At 32.4% G+C, this 23,513-nt stretch overlaps 2 protein-coding genes across 3 annotated transcripts in view; one reads left to right on the top strand and one right to left on the bottom strand.

Moving 5' to 3' along the window:
* The window catches only part of LOC120773679 (protein folded gastrulation), a 90,286-nt gene extending 80,672 nt beyond the window's left edge, over positions 1-9,614 (bottom strand). Inside the window, exon 1 of one of the 2 annotated variants that reach the window (XM_040102710.1) lies at positions 8,833-9,614. The gene's annotated coding sequence lies outside the window, so the exon portion shown is untranslated. The remainder of the gene's footprint in view (positions 1-8,832) is intronic. The other variant, XM_040102711.1, reaches the window with a different exon arrangement.
* The window catches only part of LOC120774603, a 439,267-nt gene that overhangs the window by 391,776 nt on the left and 23,978 nt on the right, over positions 1-23,513 (top strand). The window lies entirely within an intron of this gene.

Here is a 23,513-nt window from a genome sequence, read left to right as displayed (position 1 = left end):
CAATAGTAATAGTAAATATTTCTAGGGTTAAAGCCCACTGCAGCAGATAAATGTTGCAGAAAATCCTAGTCCTACTTTCAATGATTATAGTTCACTTCAGCAAGAAGATATCGTAAAAATTCAAGGGTTTAAGTTGACTGTCGCAGTTTAATTTAATAACTGTAATGGTAGATATTTCAAGGGTTAAGCAGAAAAATGTTCTATAAAACCCTAGTCATATTTGTAAGGGTTAAAACTCACTAGAGCAAAAAAATATTAAAAACTTTCAGGGTTAAAGTCGACTATAACAGAAAAATTTAGTAACTGGTTTTGTTGTGGTCCATAAAGAAATTAATTCCAAGATTGGTTTTACATCGTTAAAGTCCACTATCGCAGTTTAATAGTATTGGTGAAAATTTTATGGGTTAAAGATCACTTTAGCGGTAAAAAAGTTGCTAATTTTATACAATATCAAAAAGTAATTTTGTGCACCCCAAAGATGCATACATCTTTTCGGCATCACAGAAAAGGCGTCACATAAAATGTTTATAAAAGCAAACTTCAAAGTCTTTTGAAGAAAATTAAGTGTTTGCACACATGACGCATAGCAACACAGTTGCGTTATCTCGCTCATCTTATCGCCGGCCGATTGACCATAGGCATTCTACCGCATAACAGCTGTTACGTTGAGCACATAATTGCATGTCCATGTAAATATTGTTGAAAATAAATTATTTCCCAGCCTCACGCTTACACAATTATTTGTAGGTACATTGTTAACTGTTATCACGATATTACGATAACAGAGTAATCAGCAATAACCTTGAGTATTATACAACAAGCAGAGAAATGCGAAATGTCAGCATCTTGAGAGTGCTAAAATTGCACACACACGTGCATATATACTTATATATGAATGTACATATGTATTTATGGTATATATACATAAGAATATGTATACACATTTATAGAGGCATATGCGTATGCGTATGTTGCTTTGTTTATCTGTTGATAAATGCATCTGAACAACATGCAACACACTCAATAAGCGCTGCGTGGCCATCCGCAGGTAGTCAAGCAAGTAATCAGACTTCTCGGAAAGTCTTAAGTGCTTATACTTGAAACGATTACAAATACTTTCTGAAATAATGTACGTATGCTGTGAGTATTTTTGTGTCAAATATTTCCCTATAAATTATTGTTTTGTATCATTTATAACGGTTTCATGATATTCTCAGTGATTTTTGGAATTTCTCACAATAAATAAAATTTATTAACTTTAGATAATAGCTTGCAGTACTCAACTCAATTACTTAATTTCCGTTGATGAAAATGCCAAAAATTTAACAAAAATTTATATTTCACTTAATGAAAGCTCAACACACACACAATTGCTTACAATAAACCAGCATTGTAGTTGTAGTTGTGGATTCACTAAAATTTAATGGAATTTATGTGGCAGAGCGGGCATTAATTTCAATTAAATTGTGGAAATTTCGGAAAACTAAAGCCAATGGAAAGCTCGCATTAGTCTGGCTGGCTGCAGCAGCTTTCATTAAAGCCTTAAAGCTCCCAAATAGTAATTTGTGTGCGTGCAGTGTGAAAGTATGTGCGATAGCATTCAATTTAATAGAATTTCACCCAATTGGGGGAGTGCAAGTGCACTCGTAAGTGAGCGTGTCAATAAACTAAGTATTGAGCGCTTCAACGAGTGCTGGAGTTGAGTTATTTAGGCGATTCGACTACGGAACGAGCATTTGGTTGTTGCTGCTGCTGTTGTTGTAACATGAAGGCACGAAGTGGGGCAAATTTTGTATAATGAGCACATGAGCTGGGGCTATAGATGCATACATACATATGTATGAATATACAGAAATATTTAAATGTGTATGTATGTACATATGCATGTGGTTGAAGAAATTTGAGATAGTTTTTGACTTTATTTCTCAAGGAAAGAAAATATGCTAAAATAAAAAATAAAAAAAAATTAAAAAAAACTAATTTTTGTTTCAATTTTCTTTTTAAATTTTTTTATTTAAATTTAAAAACAAAAGTAAAACATTTTTTTTTTTTTACTTTTTGCATAAATTTTTTTTATAATACATTTTAAACGTTTTTTTTTTACTTTTTTTTAAATTTTTTTCAACTTTTTATATTTTTACAAATTTTTAAATTTCCAAAATTTTTTAATTTTTTTTTAATTTTTATTTGTTAATAGAGCATATTTTCTCTGCTGGTGAAATAAAATGAAAAACTATCTCAAGGTTTTGTAGACAAATTGCTTTCTCCAAAAAAAATTGATATGATGGAACATTAGCTATGAAACGTTTAATTTTGATGAAGTTTTAATATTTGAAGATAAAAATTATTATTTTTTAAATATTTCATTAAAATTTTTTGAAATATTTTTTTTTTATTTTTGAAACAAAAAAAAATATTTTCGGAAAAAATATTTTAGTTTTAATAATATATAAATTAGTTATTTAAAAATTCATGTTTTGACAAACGTTTTAATTTTTGAAACAAGAAAGTAGGTTTGAATAAAAATCGAATATTTTTTAGTTTTAAGAAGATAAAAATTAGTTTTCTAAATATGTTATATGATTAAAAATAAAAGTGCTTTGTTCTTATAAATATTTTACTTTTTGAAACTAAAAAATTAATATAGTAATATTAAAAAAATTTAAAAATATATACATATACATATATACATATGTATATAAAAAATTAAGAAAAAAACACAATTCTTTTTTTTCAGTTCATTAATTTTTAATATTCATCCCTCTCCACACCAAACCCAATTACATACCCACAAAAATCCCCGCATCTATTAATATTTCCATTTCGAATACATCTCTTTTACCGAACGAATGAGTTGTTCTTTGTTGTTATTGTAAGCAAAATTAATGCTTTATGACACAATATTTGGTAGACAAGTGTGACTGTGTGTGTGTTTGTAAAATTTTAGCAGCATTGCTGTCAGCCACAATATTCGAAATCCAGCCGTGATTTGGCCTTTTGAAAATTATGAAAAATTATGAGTCGGTCATTGAACATGCGCGAGTAGTCGCTGGGCGCCGGTGGGGGGTCAAATGGTGTGACGTGTGCGTGGTTGGCGCCAGTTGCATTGAGTAATTTAGTACGAAACGAAAGATTTCAATTTGTCAGCGTACTTTTGGGCACACAATTAAACATTTACCAATGCTTAAAAAATTAAAATAATTTTTTTAGAAGAGCATACTTTAATTTTTGCTGCAAGATATTCAGTTTACAACAAAAATTCTTATTATGCAATTTTTTTGAATTTTTGAAGACAGAAATATATATGTATATTCGAAAAAAAATTTTCTTTAAAACAATTTACTTTGATATCGTAAAAAAATTCTATTTTGAAAAAACTTTAATATGTTGAAATACGAACTGTGTTTAGCCTTGAAAATTAAATTTTAATATTTAAAGCATAAAATTACACTGCCAAAGATATTACAACATTAAAAATTTTTCTACTAATATTTTTTGACGACAAATTTTCATTTTGTTAAAAAAACATAAATTTTCAATAAACATTTAAAAAAAAATTTGGATAAATTATTTTTTATTTTTGCTGTAAGAACTTCAGTTTCTTTCAAAAAATTTTATTTTGACATTTTTTTAAACTTATAAGGAAGAAATAAATATAATTTTTTTTGTTCAGGACAATTTACTTAGGATTTGTAGAAAAATTTGCTATCTCCAAAATAAAATTTATATGTTGGAAAATTAGTTATGAAACGTTTAGTTTTGATCTAATTTTAATATTTGAAGACAAAAATTATTATTTTTAAATATTTCATTGAAATTTTTTTTAATATATTTTTTTTTTAATTTTTGAAACAAAAAAAATTTTTTCCTGAAAAAAAAAATATTTTAGGTTTTATAATATATAAATTAGTTTTTTAAAAATATTGAGTTAAAAAAATTAATGTTTTGACAAAATTTTTGAAACAAGAAAGAAGGTTTGAATAAAAAACGAATATTTTTTAGTTTTAAGAAGATAAAAATTGTTTTTTTTTATTTTATTATTAAAAATTTTATATTGAATATAAGTATATGAAGAGATACATTTTCAGCTTTTTTTTTCAGTTTTAGAAGTTAAAACTTAGTTTTCTAAAAGTAATATATTATTAAAAATTATAAATTAAAAGTTAAAAATTATTTTTAGAATTATTTTAATTTATGAAACAAAAATGCATTATTTTCTTAATAAAAAATAAATATTTTTTAATTTAAATTTTAAAAATTGTCAACTGTATATAAATTTGCCACCATACATATGTATGTATACTATAAAAAAATAAAACCTAAAAAATCACACATCGTTAAATTTATAAATTAGGTTGAACCAAAGTCCATTTTTTATATGTACATATGTATGTGTAAATAGATGCACGATATATGCATCTTCTTCAAGTTAAAAATAACTCGATTCGTTAATCTGACTTATTTTTAATGATGTGTTGAATTAGTCACATTTATTTATGGTAAAAAAAAAAAATTTGCGCAAATTTTCAGTTCTCTCAAACAAATATTAAAATTAAATCGTCTAAATATAAGTATTCTACCTTTCTTGTGCTTTATTAATTATCCCCACTTATTAAATTTTTTATTTTATATCGAACAGTGACTATTTTAAAATACTAAATTAAATTAGTCACTGCTTGATATAAAATAAAAAATTTAATATTTTAAAAATAAAATTCAATTTAGAATTATAAATACACCGGTCAGCACGATTTTTTGGGTTTGACATCTACATGTTAAATTTTAGTTTCTCTTATGACAAAAATAAGGAAAAAAAATTTTTCCGGTTAAAGTTTGCTTTCGTAGAAATTAGAGCAATTTTTCGATGGTTTTTATATTTTTTCTATAATTTCACTATAGATTATAATTATAAAACCTTTTTTTAGATACAAGAGTCGTTTTTATTCAAGATGTGTGATAAACAATAATATATAAATGTAAAATAACAAGAAATTACTGTCCAAAAGTGAATATTTTTTTTATTTCTTTTATGCTCATATGAGCTCTCTCGTATTAAACCCCAAATATACTTATCGATGTAGATCAGCCCAAAGCAAACTTAAAGAACTAAAGATTAATATTTAAGTGTTTTTCAATGTCTAGAATCAGAATTAAAGCATGAGAACAGAAACCCCCAAAAAAATATTTCTTTTGTTGACCGGTGATATTATAAAAATAACATTAATAAAAGATAATTTTTTCAAAATACTATTCATTGAAATATTTTTGAAAGTTTTGAATAAAAAATCTCGAAACTGTTTTACTATCACAGGTATAAGAACCTACGAGTTAAAATAAAATTTGAGTACAAGAAAAAAAAAGAAATTATGAAAATAAAGACGTCTAAACTTAGCAGAGCTTAGTAGTGGTCGATGTTTCAAGATTTTTAATAAAAATTTAAAAGTTGTTACGGAAAAATTGAATAAAAACTTATTTGGAAAACAAATCAAAATATCCAATTTAGCTTAAGTCGACTTAAGCGATTTTAAAGTAAACGCACATTTATCATAGTACACACGACAATAAAAAAGAACGAAAATGGTTAACTCACAAATATAATAGATTTCTAACTAGAACTTGATTTTGAACGTTTAGTTTGTATGACAGTTATATGCTATAATGGTCTGATCTGAACAATTTTGCTGAGATTGCAATGGCTATAACCCATGACAAATTTCTTGGAGATATCTCGTCAAATGAAAAAGTTTTCCATACAAAAATGTGATTTCAAATGGCCAGTTTGTATGAAATCTATGCGCTGTAGTGATTCTCTCTGGAAAATTTCTTCGCAGTTTATAATATTGTCTTAGGCAGTAATCTATGCCAAATTTTGTGAAGATATCTTATCAAATGAAAAAGTTTTCCATATAAGCATTTGAATCCGATTCTTTAGTATGTTTGACAGCTATATGCTGTAGTGATTTGATGTCGGCGGTTCCAACAAATGAGCACCTTTTTGGTGAAAAAAGAAAGTGTGTAAAATTTCAGGTCAGTATCTCAAAAACTGAGGGACTAGGTTGAGTATACACAGACGGATACAATACAATATCGAAATTCTCTTTGGCTAAATCGACTCAGCTTGTCACGCAGATCATTTACATACATGTAGTACATACATATTTGATAGGGTATCTCCAAGCTATAATTAATAGTCTCCCATATGAATGACTAACGTAATCCAAAAAGGAAAACAAAAATACGGTTTGCCTAGTTTCCTAATTAGTATTTTGCTACTAAACATAATTTCTACACAAACCTCTTTACATACATATACCAACATATTTCAGCCAACACCATTTCAACAACAAAACTAACTTTCATCTTTTAAAGTATAAAGCGCTTATGTGAAATCAGCGCGATTTATCAGATCTTCGGGTGATCTTCATGCGTTCCCAACAGCTGCGACCGTGATTAAGAGCATAACTCACTAGCACGAGCAATTAAAAACAGCAACAACTCTGCAATAGTGGTACCCACGCTGCTCCAAATATTAGCAAATAAATAGAAAAGCAGAAGAATTAAGCTATTAAGTTAAATAATTTATCATTTGACTAAATCGCTGGGAAATAAAACTTTCATCACGAAATTCATGTGCAAAAAAGCAGAAAAAACTCAAAAAAAAAAAAAACACGAAAACTTAGCAGATAATAAATACAAAAAAAAAATAAAATACATATATAAAGAAACATGGCAGCAGCAACACTATGATAGGGAGAAGAAATGAAAAAAAACTACGCGCTGGTGGCCAGGTATTTTCGGGGGAGGCGGCGTGGCGTAGGTATTGCTTGCAGACACGCTTACTTTGCCGGTTTCGAAGGCAAATAGTGTGATACGGCTGCGAATTGTGTCAGCGCGTACGAAATTTCTTTATTAACAATGCAAAATTCGCAAACAAAGCGACGGCACATGAGCGTTTGAGGCGAAAAGGGAGCACCGAAGATTAGGCAAGAGTTAGTGAGACGATTTTTATACGCCTTTGTTTGACTTTGCGGTTGATTTGCGGCGCTAATTGCACACTATACAGAATTTGTAAGTCGATTGAAGCGAACATTTCTTATTATCAGTGCTAGAGCACGCGCGCTCTCTCTCTTACACCCACGCTACACTTTAGTGGTTGCTTTCGCAAGTGAAGCAGCGCGATGTTTTTTGAAAATTTCGCAAATTTTCCGCAATATTTTCACAAATTATATGATTTTTATTAGCGATTTTAGAATTTCTTCAGCTCAAATGCTGTCTTTAAGCAAGCCATATTGACACGCTTGAGTGCAGCAGCCCAATATTGTGATACAGGCTTTACTACGCTCTGCGCGTTGGCGCTACTTTGTTGTTGCTTTCCACTGATAACATTAAGAACATGAAATAAAACATTAATTTGTTTATTTTGCCTCGTTTACGCTTTCATTTCATTGCCGCAACTCGGCTGTTGCAAGTGTTTTATTGCGGTTTATCCGCTTCCCACAGCCGAGACGGAGCATGCGATACATAAAGCAAAGGAGAACGCTATAAGAAAAGAAAACTGCAGTGGCGGAACGCGAAGTAGCAATTACTTAAATATGCGGCAAATTAATGCAAAAGAAATACAAAATCTCGAATTTGGAATTTTTTGAAAAGAATATTCAATATTAAAAAATGCAATATTTTTGAAAGAAATTTCAATATTTTTTTGAAATAAATTCAATGTTTTTTGTTTTTAAATATTTCATACATATGTATTTTTGGACAAAAATTAAAATTTTTTGAAAAGAATTTCAATATTTTTTTTGATAAAAAAATCAATACTTTTTTAATTATAATATAACAGTTTTTTTGAAAATACATTTTTTTAATATTCAAAATTTTTTAATCAAAAATTCAATGATTTTGTGAAAACTTGAAAAGTTTTTGAAGAGAGTTTCAATATTTTTTTGAAAAAAAATTTAATATTAAAAAAGCAAAAGTTTTTGAAAGAGTTTCAATATCGGATCATATACTCGTATGTACATACATACATACATATGTATATCATATATTCTTTTAGTTTCAATAGTTTTTTCATTAAAGATTTTTTTTAAACATTCAATCTTTTTTTGTTAAAAAATTCAATGGTTTACTGAAAAAATTTATGATTTTTTGAAAAGTTTTACAATAAAAATTTAATTAAAAAATAAATAGTTTTACGAAAAAAATGTAAATTTAAAAAGGTGTAGTATTTTTTGAAAGAAATTTCAGTATTGTTTTTTTTGTGAAAAATTTGCATACAATATTTTAATATGAATATTTTTTTTATGAAAAATTTGATACTTTTTTGATATAAAATTTAATATTTATTTTTGAAAAAAAATTTAATATTTTTTTAACTGAAGATTTTTAAACAAAAAATTAAAAAAAAATTTTTTTGGAAATATGCAATATCGTTTTGATAAAAATTTCAATACATTTTTCAAAGAATTTCAATATTTTTTTTAATTTCAAGTGTTTTATGAAAAAAATTTAAATTAAAAAATGCAGAATTCAATTTTAATTAAAGAGTTTTTGTAAACAAAATTTTTTAAATTTCCAATATAAAAACTTTAGTAATAAAAAATAAATTCTATAAGAATTTCAATATTTGTTTTAATTTTTTGTTTTTGATAATAAAGTTTTTTTCAAATATTCAGAGTATTAAATTTTTGTTTAATATATGTACATATGTATATTTTCTTGGCCTTCATTATGTACAAAATATATTTTAGCAAAAATGTGCTGATTTTTTCGAATCCTATTTTCAATATTCACCCTCTTATGTACATATGCATTTGTAAATATATATTTTACCTTCAAAAATACATTTTCTTGCCGAAAAGACGCAACAACTGTTATTATTTCTGGACTTCGCGCTGCTTACCGATTTTTCGTTTTGAGGTCACAATATTTTCAGCTTTGTTTTGCTATAGCTTAAGCACACAAAGCCACAAATCGCTTGCTATTTCCAAATTTCACACAATTTCGCACTGGAAATTTCGAAATTCAAATATTCACGCCGATCTGCCGATCTTTACGATTAACACTCACTGCTTTATTGCAACACTTCTACACTTTTGCACAGATCCACTTGTAACTTTTACTGCTTCTTCTTCTAAATTTATTTTTTAATTTCTCTTATTTAACACTCGTTAACGTTGACTTTGTAATAAATTAGTGATATACATATATAGGCATATCGTCGTTTTTTGGTTGGGCTTGATTGGATTTTATTAATATGTAAGTATATATATTTTTGTTTTACACTAAACACTTTGTATTCGTAGACTGTTGCACACACACAAGTAAGCTTGAAATATATTTCTTTTTAAAAACAGACACGTAAATGTAGCTAGATTACTTTTCTTTTGCTTTTTTGTATTCTGTTTTGTAATGAATTCTAATTTTTTTCACACCATATATGCTCATTCTTTGTTGTTATCAATAATCTTTGTAAGTTGTTTCGCTTGCGCGACGATCGCCGTGTTTTTCGTCCGTTCGAAACGGTATCTCGATTTTGACTGAACTACAGTTGCTAGAGTTTGTGTTGAAAATGCATCAATATTAGCAGCTAGAGCATAAAGTCGCGCAGTCCAACGAAATCATGCCGCCGACCAACGAAGATCGCCCACGGCAGAAGAGACAAGAGCGCAACGGCGCGCTATGAGTGGCTGAAATGACCGAAAAGAAGAAAGGAAAACTCTGTTAATGCGGCTGTTGATGGTTAACGGGTTGCGCTCTCGCACAAAAGAGCTGAGAGCATCAGCTGTGCATGCAGAGAGCGCGCGAGCAAGCGGCGGTGGCGCGAGTGCGTGCGAAGAATGGTAGCTTAAGCGAGAATAAACAATATGTTTTATATCAAGCACGGCTTGAAATATAGGTTTTGTTGTTAAAAGTGTGTTATTTGTAGCGCTCAGCTTGCATTTTGGTTTTAGCTGAGTTTTTATTGCTCTTAAAACTATTAGACAAAGGCACAGATCTTCCATAAGCCGAACTAAAGTGCCAGTTATGTATGTATATACATACAATGTGATGTTGTTTATAACACTAATGATACTAAGTAAATCTTCATTAGAACATCTCCAGTGCATTTGAAGCTCACTTATCTTATCCGTAAATCCGTCACGTGTCACACTTTCCAACTGCTTTCAGTCAGCAACACTTTTCAACGGCTTCTTCAACGCCGACGCACCTTATACTGCAGCCAAACAGACATACATACAAACATACATACATATGTACTTACATATGTACATATGTATTATGGTCATCAGACCGCGCTAAAAAGTCAAACAATACAACCATACTATTAACATGTGTTTAACACTACTTTGTCAGAACATACCCTGTCGGAACATCCAAGCTGAGTCTGAAGATTACGCTACTGATTAGACACTAATCTGATATACATATGTATATAGAACATGAAGATATGTACATGTAATATAATATTTTTTGACGTAAGTCAATTGTCTTTTCTTCACGAAGAATCGATTTTAACAGACATAAGATTTGAATACAAGAAAGTTCCAAAAAATTTAATATTTTATCCATTAATACTCAATACTTTTTTGAAAAAAATTAAAAAAATTTTGAAAATTATTTTAATAATATTTGAAGAAAATTTCAATATTTTTTGAAAGAAATTTCCTTAGCTTTACCAAAAAAAATTAATGCAACAAAAAATATTTTTGATAACATTAAAAATGCTTCATATATATGTACATACATACATAAGTATGCATGTATGTATGTACATATATGCATATATATTTTTCTTTAATTTCAACATTTTTTCCACAAAAAATTCAATTTTCTTGTAATTAAAGTTTTTTCAAATAGCCAATACCTTTTTGCTTCTAATTTAAATATTTTTTTGAAAAATATTTTACATTTTACAATTTCAATATTTTTTTTTTTGAAAAAAATTTCAATATTTTCCTAATTTCATTACTGAAAAAGTACAACCTTTTTTTGAAATAAATTTCAATAGTTTTACGAAAAAAAATTTTAGTGCTAAGAAATTTAATTTTTTTGTTTGAAAAATGTTTCACCAATTTTTTGTAGGTTAAATATTATTTTAATACAAAATTCAGTAATCTTTTAAGTAAAGCTGTTTTTCAATTTAACATTTTTTCAAATATTCAATATCTTTTTGATAAAAATTTCACTTTTTTTTGAATAAATATTAAAGTTTCCATATTTTTGTGGAAAATAATTAAATTAAATTATTTTTTTAAAAGAATTTTAATACTTTTTACTTTAAAATTTAAATAGTTTTAAGAAAAAAATTGTATTACCAAAAAAATTCAATAATTTTTTTGAAAGAAATTTTAATGGTTTTACGAAAAAAATTGTGTTACTAAAAAATTCAATATTTGTTTTGTTTTGAAATATGTCTCTTATACTGTTTTTTTTTAATTAAACAATTTTTTATATTTTTGTCAATTAAAAATTTTTCGACAATAAATTTTTTTCAAATATTCAATATACTTTTTATGAAAATTTCAATCTAATTTTTGAAACAAAAAATAAAATTTATTGAAAAGAATTTCAATATTTTTTTGAAAAAAATGTCAATAGTTTCATGTAAAAAAAATTTATTACTAAAATATTCAATATTTTTTTAATAAAAATGTTCAATATTTTTTTAATAAAAAGATTTTTTTAATAAAAAAGTTTTTTTTTTTTGAATATATTCTTAAATAACAAATTTTTTGAAGAAAATTTCAATATTTAAAAAAGTCCGAACAATACTTTAGAGATCTTTTAGTTATAAGCATCTATTCAGTTTAACGATGGCTGAATAAAGCGCTGAAAGCCTTAGAGCCGTATAATACTAGTCAAATGCCAACTTAATTCGCTTGGACTACTTTGAGGGCCCTTATGGGTAACAAATGACCTACGACGTCGTCAAATTCTCAGCGCGCTTCTTCTCTGCTAATGCTTAGCGAATCGAAACAGCTGATTCAGAGTTGCCATTAAACGAACTTCCGTAAACTTTTGTGCTTTTTGAATTATTTCATGATATTCCCAAAAAATTTGCTAAACCTAACCAAATTAGTATAAAGTACCAACTCCTACCTGCCCACTGATTCAGAAGGCAGCATTTACCGCGTAAGCACATTATTATAACAGCTGTTTATGCGTCGCTGACTCTCTCAACTCTTGCTAGATTGATTTCTCCCGCAATGCTGGCCATCGGACGCGTTGCCATAAGAAAAATCACCGATCGATTTAACAATCCGGCTAACGTGCACGCACCTACACACCAATACATGTATGTACATATATGTATGTGCCGAGTACTTTCTGCAATGAAAGTCGTTTCCCAGCCATAAACAATCGGACACACATGCGCACAGGCAGCTCCCTATATCTCAAAACTAAGCCAAAACCATAAAGTTGTTTACATTGTGTCCACATATATATGTATATATGTATGTACATTATTATATTACAGTCGATGAGCGTTTATTTGATCTCACTTATTGCCGATCTGATTGTCTACCGCGTGGCTTAAGTAGCGCTGTTAATCATGTTTTTTAACAGTGCTGCACTGCTGTTAGCTTTGTTGGGGGTGTTAACAGCGAATGTTAATATAAGGTCTCTGTTGTTAAGAAGCATAAATAAATGCAGTGAGCGGAGGTACTGTTAATGAGAGAACTTTAGTGTTAACAGTATGCCAGTGGTTAGCATTTGCTGTTGACAAAGTGAATAACAGACGGCTTAATATCGTAAAAACATAGCTCTTGCAGTTATCGTAATTTTTTCATATACATAGGTTGCCTTTGATATTTCGGGATTTGGCAAACTTAATGTTGCAATCTGGCAATTGACAACTGACAACTTGAACGTAAAGTTTGACATGTTTGGTGTTATACTTACATAGAACGTTTTGTCATAGATGCGCTATTTGTGTTGTTTACAGTTACTTCAAATATTCATGCCGGCCAAAAAATTTAATATAATTGCAAACATTTTCGCGCAATTATTTTTTCAAACTTTCGAAAAGGTTTAACTCGGCAACAGTTGGCATCGATGAACTTAATTCAGTTTTTGGCAATAAAGCTGCATATAGGACCAGTGTTTATCGGTAGTATGATGAATTCAATCGTGGTCGTAGATTGCTCTAAGGCCAATTTCGTGAAGGTCTTCCAAAATCAGTTGTTATTCAGGAATTTATTGGCGCAAACTGATACTGCAAGATCGTCATGCGAACTATCGTGAGAGTTGTCTTTTTTAAACTATAACATTAGTGGGGCCAGCATACATTCAATATTGCATTAACATTTGATTTTAGGAATATTTTTTTGCGCGGGATCCCATACAGTTTATCGATAGCTCAAGAAAAATACTTGTGTCGATTGGTCGGGAGCAGTGTTGTGGAAGCGTTACTTATTTTATTAAGTTCTGCAGCTCGAATTATTTTATCCAGCAGCAGATTGAAGAAGTCACACGATAGGGAGTCTTTTTATCTGAAACCTCGCTTGTTATCGAACGGCTCGGAGAGATCCTTCCCGATCCTGATGGAGCTTTTGGTATTCGTCAACGCGGACTTCAGTCTTTCACACAGTACTCTACATATTTGAATACCTCGGACGGCCCCCGCCGCTTTGTTGTCCTTCAGACGGGTAATTGCTAATCAATCGTCATCAGTTGGAGAATCGGGTTCACTATCTCCTAGTGTTATGCTTTCAATATCATTCAGCAAGCTGGAGAAGTGTTCCCTCCATAATTCCAGTGTGCTCTGGGCATCACCCACTAGATCACCTCTGGGGGTACTACAAGATGTGTATGCTTATATATGTATGCATAAGCTGCAACAATATTTTCGTAAAAAATACCACATATAGCCTACATAGTTATTTTTGCTCACACACACACCAACTAAAGTGCTGCCGCACAACGCCAACTGTGACAGAGATGCCACTTATATTTGCTTAAGAGCTCATTAAGCGTGATATGTAACATGCTTCATCATTATGTGTTAGATATGAGTAGCAATTATGGATATACATACATATGTACATATATGTTTTTTTTGTACATATGTGTTACTATGTATGTACGCGCATGTGGTTGTAAAATAAACCCCCAGCCCCACATTGTTCTTATGCCACTCCAAAAAAGTTGTTGTTGCATACTTTTCAATTTAATTCCGTGCGTAATGCGAGATTTCTATATACAAGTGTGTGTGTGCGTGCAGACATATTTCACTTTTATTGCATTTATGCTGTGCAAGCTGAGTCTGTGTTATTATGCGGCCGAAACATACACAATGTAAACAAATTTGGCCAACAAAAAAGCATTTTATTGCCAGGAATTCGCACAGCTGAATTAAAGCGGAAAATGCTCGCGAACTTTTTGCCGAGCTTTTCAGCCCACTCAAGTACATTTGCACACACATACATACTTGTAGTTACATGCATGGAAGTGTATAGGTAATTGTTTTTGTTGTTGCGCAATTTATTTGCAGGAAAATCGCGTTTCCTTCTTTATTTCGAATTTAAACAGGCGTTTCAGCTTTACGATTGCCTTCCGCCGCACGAAAAGTTACACTGGTAATGCACATACATATGTACATGCATATGTGCATATGTATTCGTGTATATTTACACGTTGTGTTCTATAAAACATTTTTAATTGCGTAAAGTTTTGCATTTTAAAAATGTAAATCGAAATTGTGATATAAACACTTCCGGTAATATTTGTTTTCGCACTCCACACACATACACACATACGCTTATATTTATAGCATTTTTTTTAAATTGCACTTTTTCACATGTTTTTCAAGTATGTTGTGCGTAATAAATATTTAATGCATTTTATGCGTAAATCGAATTTTTTGCATTTGCTTATTTAGGTCACGTTTTGGCTGCCGCCGCCAGCGCAGTGGGTTGAAGGCTTGTTTTTTTAGTTGTTCAAAATTTCTGTAAACACCTTCCTGCATACGTGCTGTAAATGCAGCACAGGAAGGACGCTCGGTTGGAGGACACCAAATTTCAAGTGACAACATAATATTTAGCATATAATATTTTTTTGGAAAATAATCAAAACTTGCTTGGTTGTTGACATCGAAAACACCAAATAAGTAGAATCAAAACTGCTAAGGTTCAATTAAAACAATATTGACCGCCAACGTTTTTGGAATATTAGTAAAGTAAAAAAGTCATATTCGGAAAGTAATTCAAATTTATTTTAAAGGACCTAGATAAACACCTGGTTGGATCTTATTCTTCTTACTGGCGTGTATATAACAGCCCGCCAGTCCTTTCTTCTTTGCGCTATTTGGCAGCAATTTGACAAACCAAATGCAGTCAGGTGCTTCTCCACCTGATCTATCGAACCTGCACAGCTGGAGTGTTCTCTTTCATCCGGACAATATGACCTAGCTAGTACAGCCGCTGTCTCTTGATTCTATGAACAATGTTAATGTCGGCGTATATCTTGTACAGCTTATTGTTCCATTGACTGCGGTAGTCACCGTTGCCAATGCACAAAGTGCCATAAATCTTCCGCAGTATCGTTCTCTCGAACATTCTTAAGACTGACTCATCAGATGACGACATTGTTCGTGCCGCCTAGTCTTTGTTCGTTCGGTGAGGGCTTTACTTTTTAATTGCCCACTCAGTCCAAAGTAGCACACGTAGGCAAGAGTGATTCTGCTGATTAGATTTCAAAGCTGTTTTTGTTGTTGGTATTGATAGTGGTTCCAAGATGGGCGAAATTATCATCGGCTTCAAAGTTACTGTCAACAGCGACGTGCGAGCCAAGACGTGAAAGCGATGGCTGTTTTTTTGATGACAGGGATATTTCGTCTTGTCCTCGTTCATAATAAAACCCATAGGCTTTGCTTTCTCATCCAGTCCGGAGAAAGCAGAACTAACGGCGCGGTTGTTGACCCAAAGTCCCTCTATGTGTGCATTTGGCAGAACTTACTAAGGTTCCAATCACCGAGCATGCTTTCATTCGACCATATCTTTCAAAAAAGCTGATGAATGCACCTTTTCAGTTCTTCGCCGCCGTATGTGAGTGGCTCAGCTGATAGTCCATCGGCCAATGCCGCTTTGTTGTTCTTCAGGCGGGAAATTGTTTTTCAAATCTCTTCATAGTAGAGTATATTTACTCCATCGTCATCGATTGGGAATCGGGCTTACTATCTTTAGGTGTTGTACCTTCACTGGCGCTCAGCAGGCTTGAAAAGTGTTCCCTTCTGGTTGGTTGAAAAGCGACGCATTTAAGCGGCAGATCGCGGGCAGCCGCACTTCGGCCATCATTAAGTCCATTATGGTTCCGGTTGGTAACGAAATTCAGCCTTATCCAGCAACCCAGCGGATTTGGTAAAATCATGATTATTTACCAATATCTCTTAAGTTGGAGCATTGGGAGCCGCGAAATATATTCCATTTCATCCGACTGAAGGCTGAGAATTTGTATAGATAGTATTCCAGCGTCTTTTCAACCTCCCCGCATGCTTTGCATTCCGCCCATTCCGCCTAATCCCCTTTTACCATTTTCTGATGGTGCGATCTCAAAAGTGGGAACCGCATAATGACCCCGACAATATTACTAAGTTCCCTTTTGCATAAAGAAGTAGAAGATTTTTGGTCTGTTCACCATCAACACTATCCAAATGTAACTTAGTGGTATGCATGGTGTTGTTAGTGTTCCATGACCTAAGGTGTATCTAAAGAATTCATTGCCTCCAACGACACTTGGAGGAGCTAAATGGTCTTGGACAGCTTAGGGAAATCGCCAGCTGTCATCAAAGGAATTTTTTTTTTTTCCAATATCACAGTGTATCCAGATAATGAGAATCGAGTTACTTGCTGAGAGGTCACTGGAAGGTTCATGAACTTGTTTGGTTAGAGCAGAAGCTCACTTAACAAATTCAGTTATGCCCACGATTTCGGTTTAAAAGACAAAATTATAGTCATTTAGTTTGAAACAACGTTCTGTGTATGGAAGCCCGTTCCTGTTCTTATTTCCTCCATTGATCCGTCAATGAATATGTAAGATTCGCCGCTGGAACTCTCGATGACAGAACCATTGGTCTATTCTTCTCAAATGGGGAATGGAAACGCTGTCCTCAATTACTCAAGATTATCCTTTTTTAATTATTCATTCAGTTTGAGTATGATATCATGTCCATAGTGACCAAATCCGATACCACTGACCGTTGAGCAACGCATTAATTTGATCCGCTGTCCTTTTGAACGTCATGGGTTAAGGCTGTCGTTAGCAGGTACCCACGTTAAACCCACCGGACGTTGTCAACAGTGAAGATTTTCGATTCAGTACCCTCCGGTCTAGGCAGAGGAAGAGAAGGACACCCACTCCGTTGGATATATTAGGTGCCGAAGGACCAGCTACACTTTGCATCACGAATTGACGCCAAATAGCGAAAAGGGGATTCAACTGGGGCGCTCTTGTTAACTCGGCTATAACCGCGTAAGCGGTGACTAAACAAATAAAGAAGAAGAAGACATTTTGATAAAAAAAACGAGTGCAATTTAATGATGTCTTACAACCATTTCGAACGAAATTTTTCATTGTCCATGTTAATGAACCGCTCATATACTCTTGTAGCTGATTGAGGGTAAAAAACCTGACCTTTCACAATGACATCTTTTTGTTGTTTGTTTGGAACGCAAAACGCTCAAGAAATTCCCGCTTTTATTACACAAAATTTTCACACTTGAGCACTAAACAAAGCTCCCACACGAAGATATACATATGTACATATGTATGTATATACAGAGCTACCAAGTTTCTTGGATTCCCGCAAGGAATTAACACCAAACATTCCAATTAATGGTGCAAACAGAACAACAAAGATGACGTACACGCACATACATATATACATACAAACATATTTGAAAAATGATCAACAACTTCATTCAAGTTCACAGCATGTATGTACATATGTATGTGTATGTATGAAAATAGGTGGTGTGCCGCGCGTAGGGGGAGTCCACATGCATATTAATTGTAATTTGTCATCATTCATGCAAAGCAGCCGACCAACGAAGACGAGCGCGGTCACACGCACCGACCGCCAGGCCGACACAAAGAGGAATGCATTTAATACAGGCTTTCAAAGCAACCCAATTACTTATATTTATGCTTGATATAGTTGTACAATAAATGGCACTGCCTTCAGAATGGCTCCTGCTGCCTGCCATCTGCACTACATACATACAAACACACATATTTATATATGTATTTGCTAAGCTAATTCCGTGTATGACTTTGTTATTTAATGTATTGAAGTGCTACGGCATTATACATACATACATATGTTCCATATGTATATATGTACATACATATAAGTAGTTATATTTATGTAAATGTAATTTTGTGTATGTAAATATGTATGTGTAAATGAAGTGCTTTTGTGGCTTTGCTGGCGATTCACTTTGTGACTTAATGAGAATGACTGGATATTAATCGAAATTTGAACGCTTTGTTGTTGCTGTTGTGATTCTGTTTGTGGCCTTTTACAGTTAGAATGCGCAATAACATAATATTTCTTTATGCTGTTTCATTCAGTTTATATGTACATCTATTTAATAATATATTAGCAGTAATTATGGAAAGGTGCCTAGATTGGATTAATGTTAGAACAAAAGACAACGCTTTTAGCGCTAATTACAGCACTTATGATTGGCCTGTATTTTGCAAGCAAGTGCGAGACGAAAAAAAAAAATTAAAGTAAGAGATCCGTCGCTCCTGGTCACAAAGGTATTAAATGAAACGAGCTTACCGACCTTCTAGCGGAAGAAGTTGCGGAAACCATACCAATAGTACTTAAACCTTTTTGTGCTGTGGATCCACACGCATTTCTAAAGGTGTTATGAGAGGAGGAAAGGGCTTTTAGAAAACCCTGAACGTCGCTATTCATCGTTATACATTTCTCCGGAGGTCAAAACAAAATAGTTTAAGCAGTTAAGTAGCCAGAAGGGTTCTATAAGGGTCACTGCATTATTATCACCTGCACAAAATGGGCCACTGTCCTACAGATAATTTTCGGGGCAATGAATTAAGCAGCTAACGGACAAAACTGTGTTAAATGAAGTGATATGATTATAGGAAAGAATTTAATCAAATCTAAGACATTCTTTAAGTAACAACTCCCAAGTCTAAGCCATATTATCAACAAATCAAGCTATTTAGATTTGTTAATAATATGGCTTAGACTTGGGAGTTGTTACTTAAAGATCTAAATCTAAATAGCTTGATTTGTTAATAGTATGGCTTAGACTTGGGAGTTGTTGCATATTTTCAATATTTTTGTGCTGAACAGGGAATATTAACTTTGATACGAAGTTTGTAACCACCAGTAGAAAATGTCTCAGATCCTAGATAAAATATGCTTATTATCAGCATGAAGAATTTTCTGTATCGAATCGCTATATCATATAGCTATCATACGATCTGAACAATCAAATTCAAGTCCTTGTACTGAAACTTCTTTATTTGTGGATGGTATAGTGGCTTTAGTACAACCAAAATTAACCTTTTTTTGCCCGTTATAAAATTGGCAGTGATGTTTTTTGAAACTTTTCTTTCTATCGAATTTTTTTTATTGTAATATTATATCTAACGTACATAGATTATAAAAATAATCTTACTGAAATCGAAATAGGTAAAATAACCTGATTACAGTTGACAATTTAAGGGGTATTCTTTTGACGCTCGCTTATAACAGCACCCCGGTAATAACCCTTGGTTGAGTAGAGTGGAGTTGAGAAGGAATTAGGTAGCTCAATGTGGTTTTATGCATAAGATGACTGCTGTGGTTGACTGTTTTGTTTTTCAGACCGTTACTGAGTGGGTGCTAGGGCTTCAATTTGGTTAAGCGTGAATAAAAGCTAGAAAATTACCATTTTTATTACATACATAACAGATCAATTGAAAAGTCCCCGGCCTGACACATAGATGGCGCTGCCACATGAATTTTAGTTAGCCCTAGCTTTCAAAATGCGCTTGTAAAAATATGACTGAGGATCATTAATTTGTGATTTATATCATTTTGAGTCAAGTAACTTTTGTTGATGAGAAAAAAATGGACAAAAAGGAATTTGGCGTTTGTACCGTGGTATAAAATGTTGCGTTTTAAAGGGAAAAATACAGTTGAAGCAAAAACTTGGCGTGAATGGCTTGGCTTGATGGCGAGTTTCAGCACACTGATCCATGCAAATCAACAGTCAAAGATTGGAAGTTTAGACGTGACACCGAAGAACGTGAACACAGTAGACGTCCAGAAAAAGTCCACAAAATAAATTTGGATGACTGTAAAGTGAAGTTGGCACTCTAAAGATATCAACTGAATGTGTTCGTAATGTCATTCACGAAAATTTGGGTACGAGAAAGCTCTGTTCTGGTGCCGCGTGAGCTCACTTTCGACCAAAAATAATGACGAGTTGTTGATTCGGAGCAGTGTTTGGAGATATTCAAGCGCAATAAACCCGAATTTTTGCATAGATATGTGACAATAGATGAAACATGGCTGCATCATTTCACTCTGGAGTCCAATCATTTTTATTTTGGGATGCGCATGGAATAATTTTTTATTTGACTACCTTGAAAAAGTAAGAACCAACGCATTTGAAGGAAAGGAAAGTGCGATTTCACCAAGACAATGTACCGTGTCAGTGAAAACGATGGCAAAAATCCATGAATTGGGATTTGAATTGTTTCCGCTTTTACCGTATTTACTAGATCTGGCACCCAGCAACTATTTCCTGTTCTCAGATCTTAAAAGAATGCTCGCTGGGAAGAAATTTTCGTCGAATGAAGAAGTTGTCGCCGAAACTGAGCCCTATTTTGAAGCAAAAGAGAAATCGCACAACCAAAATTGTTTCGAAAAGTTGGAGAGTCGCTTTAATCAGTGTATCACCCTTGGAGGGAACTGTGTTGAATAAAAAAAATAAATTTTCACAATTTTTTCTATGACAGGCCGGAGATTTTTTAATTGATCTGTTAGTCCTTCAGTTTTGAAATCGATTTTTTTTTCTCACACCTTCTTTTCTTACCAAACGACTTCTTACTGAACGACAGAAAGGAATCATATTCTCGTTTGGAAACATGTTTTAATTTGGGTATTGGGTATCTTCACGAAATTTGATACAGATTATTATCTGAGGCACTGCTATAATCTCCGAAGAAATTGTATAGATCGGACCACTACAGCATATGGCTTCCATACAGCTGACCGATTCAACTGAAGTCCTTCTAAGATATCTGCAAGAAATTCGATATATATTATAATTTTTGGGATCGCTATAATCTTTGAAGAAATCGTTCATTTCGGGCCACTATAGCATATAGTTGCCATGTAAACTGATCGATCCAAAAAAAAAAGTTTGTATACCCTTTTGTGCCATAAAAATGCACCTGTTAATGGTATTACAGCCGTAGCTAGTGTTTTTCTTGTTTTTATTTTCATTAAAAATGTATGCTATGAGTTCGAATTGCAAGAGTGAGTATAGAAAGTATGTAGAAATTCTGTAATGAAACTTCAAAATTTAACACAAATAGCTACACAAATATATGTATGTACATATGTATTCTTTCCTCTATAATTTATAATATAAGCTTTTAACTAACTAAGCACTTAGTTAATACCATTGAATGTATTATGACTGCAACAACCTATAAAAAAATAACACTATGCAGATACCAATCACTCAAGTCGAGAAGCTGATATTCTGCTGTTATTTCCGCACGCTCGTTGTTGTTGGTTTATATCAATTTTCAAAGCACATTTCCAAACACTTGGCACAGCAGCATTATCCAAGAAAAAACATTAAATAGACAAGCTCCAGCAACAGCTTGCCAAAATCAACCAGGCTGCCAGCTAGACGAAACAAGCAGCCGAGTATGCTTTGCACTTACTTTTTTTTAATTTATATTTATATCTTCTTTTCTTGTTATTATTTGTATACCAAAAGTGCTAAAGTTTGCTTGTGTCTGGAGTATGCCGCCGCCACTCAACACTTGCCACCCATTAACGCCTTAGCAATACGCCTGCTCGCATGCCGCTGCTCAAATAGAATTTCGCACAATATCCATACAATAAGTTTGCTTCACATGTGTGTGTATGTTTGTAAGTATGTGTATGCTTGTATGTGTATATGTGCGCTTGTTTGTAAACAAACGGTCTGCGCGTATACGCGCGCCAAAATAAATTATCGTGTTCATTTTATACATTTATCTGAAACCGATTCCATGCGTGTGTGTATGGAGATGTGTCGATATGTGTAGTTGTGCGACGCAGTGTTTCATTTCCGTAATTACGCACCCGCAACCCAACGCCCGGCAGTGCCACTACAAAGTATGCTTCATTTTCAAAACATTTTTCGTATATTTTTTCGAAATTCGCCCGAAAATCGTCGCCCCCTCTCGGCTTTACGCCGTCAAACCACACACAAACAGAGTTCCCACAGCCACTCGCGCCACTTCTAGATTAATACCACAACGAACTGCAATATATTTACATTTACTTGTACGTATTTAAGCGCGCATAAATTTGTATTTGCCGCAAAATCGAAAATGAAAATAATTAAAATATATTTGGTGGTTGATTTTCTGGTGTGAAATGATTTTCTCGCCAAAGCAATTTATTGGCGCGCTGTTTGTTGTTATTACATTTTTGTATATATTTTTTGTAATTGTTTTTGTTGTTGCCTTTTTTGTGTTTTTTCCGCCGTTTTGTTTGGTTTTTGTTATTTTCCCACACTTTGTTGCTGTCATTTATTGCTTTGGCTGTTTTTCGTTTTTAGCCAACACGCTCTGCTGACAACTCGCTCAGCTGAAAAGTGCGCAAAATTTACATTTTAAATTCATTTTGTATGGAAATTTTCAATTCGTATGCGCAAAAAATCGCCTAAGAGCCGTGTAATCAAAATGGGCGAAATGAAATGCAGCAGTTTTCCAATTTTAATTTCTGTTTGCCGTTGCGCGCTGCGCGTTGATGTGTAACAGCTGAAGTGGCGTGTTCTTGTAATGAAATAAATGGAAATTAAATGCTAGAAATTCTATATGTACCAACCAGCATATGTTGATTGGTGGTATTGTGTTCGCAATTCGATTGGAAAGCGCATACACACTCGTTTCTGTAGCGAAAAAATCAACGATTTCAAATCACTTGTTTTTGTTAAGTGGTTTTGAAGTTGAATTTTACAATAACATTTCACACAAGCAACATTATTTTGGTTAGAATTTAGTGTGGCTACCGGAAATTTGTTGATTTTTGACTTTCGCAACAAGTTGCATGGAGTTTGCTGCTGTTGATCTTAGGGGCTCATAATCATTGTAAGCTGATTGCCACTCTATGCCACGCTATGCTTTGAAAATATTTCAATGGTTATAAATGCCCTATATTTGTTGTTGTCATTATCGAATTTGTTTTTTAAATTACAAAATATAAAAGAGCTCATCTTTGAGTGACTTTTTTTTTACACATTTTTTAAATTACAAAATATAAT

Source organism: Bactrocera tryoni, chromosome 4, assembly GCF_016617805.1.
Source record: "Bactrocera tryoni isolate S06 chromosome 4, CSIRO_BtryS06_freeze2, whole genome shotgun sequence".
Classification (NCBI taxonomy): Eukaryota; Metazoa; Arthropoda; class Insecta; order Diptera; family Tephritidae; genus Bactrocera; species Bactrocera tryoni.
The sequence above is the reverse complement of the archived record's forward strand: the minus strand, read 5'-3'. Positions and strand labels throughout refer to the sequence as shown.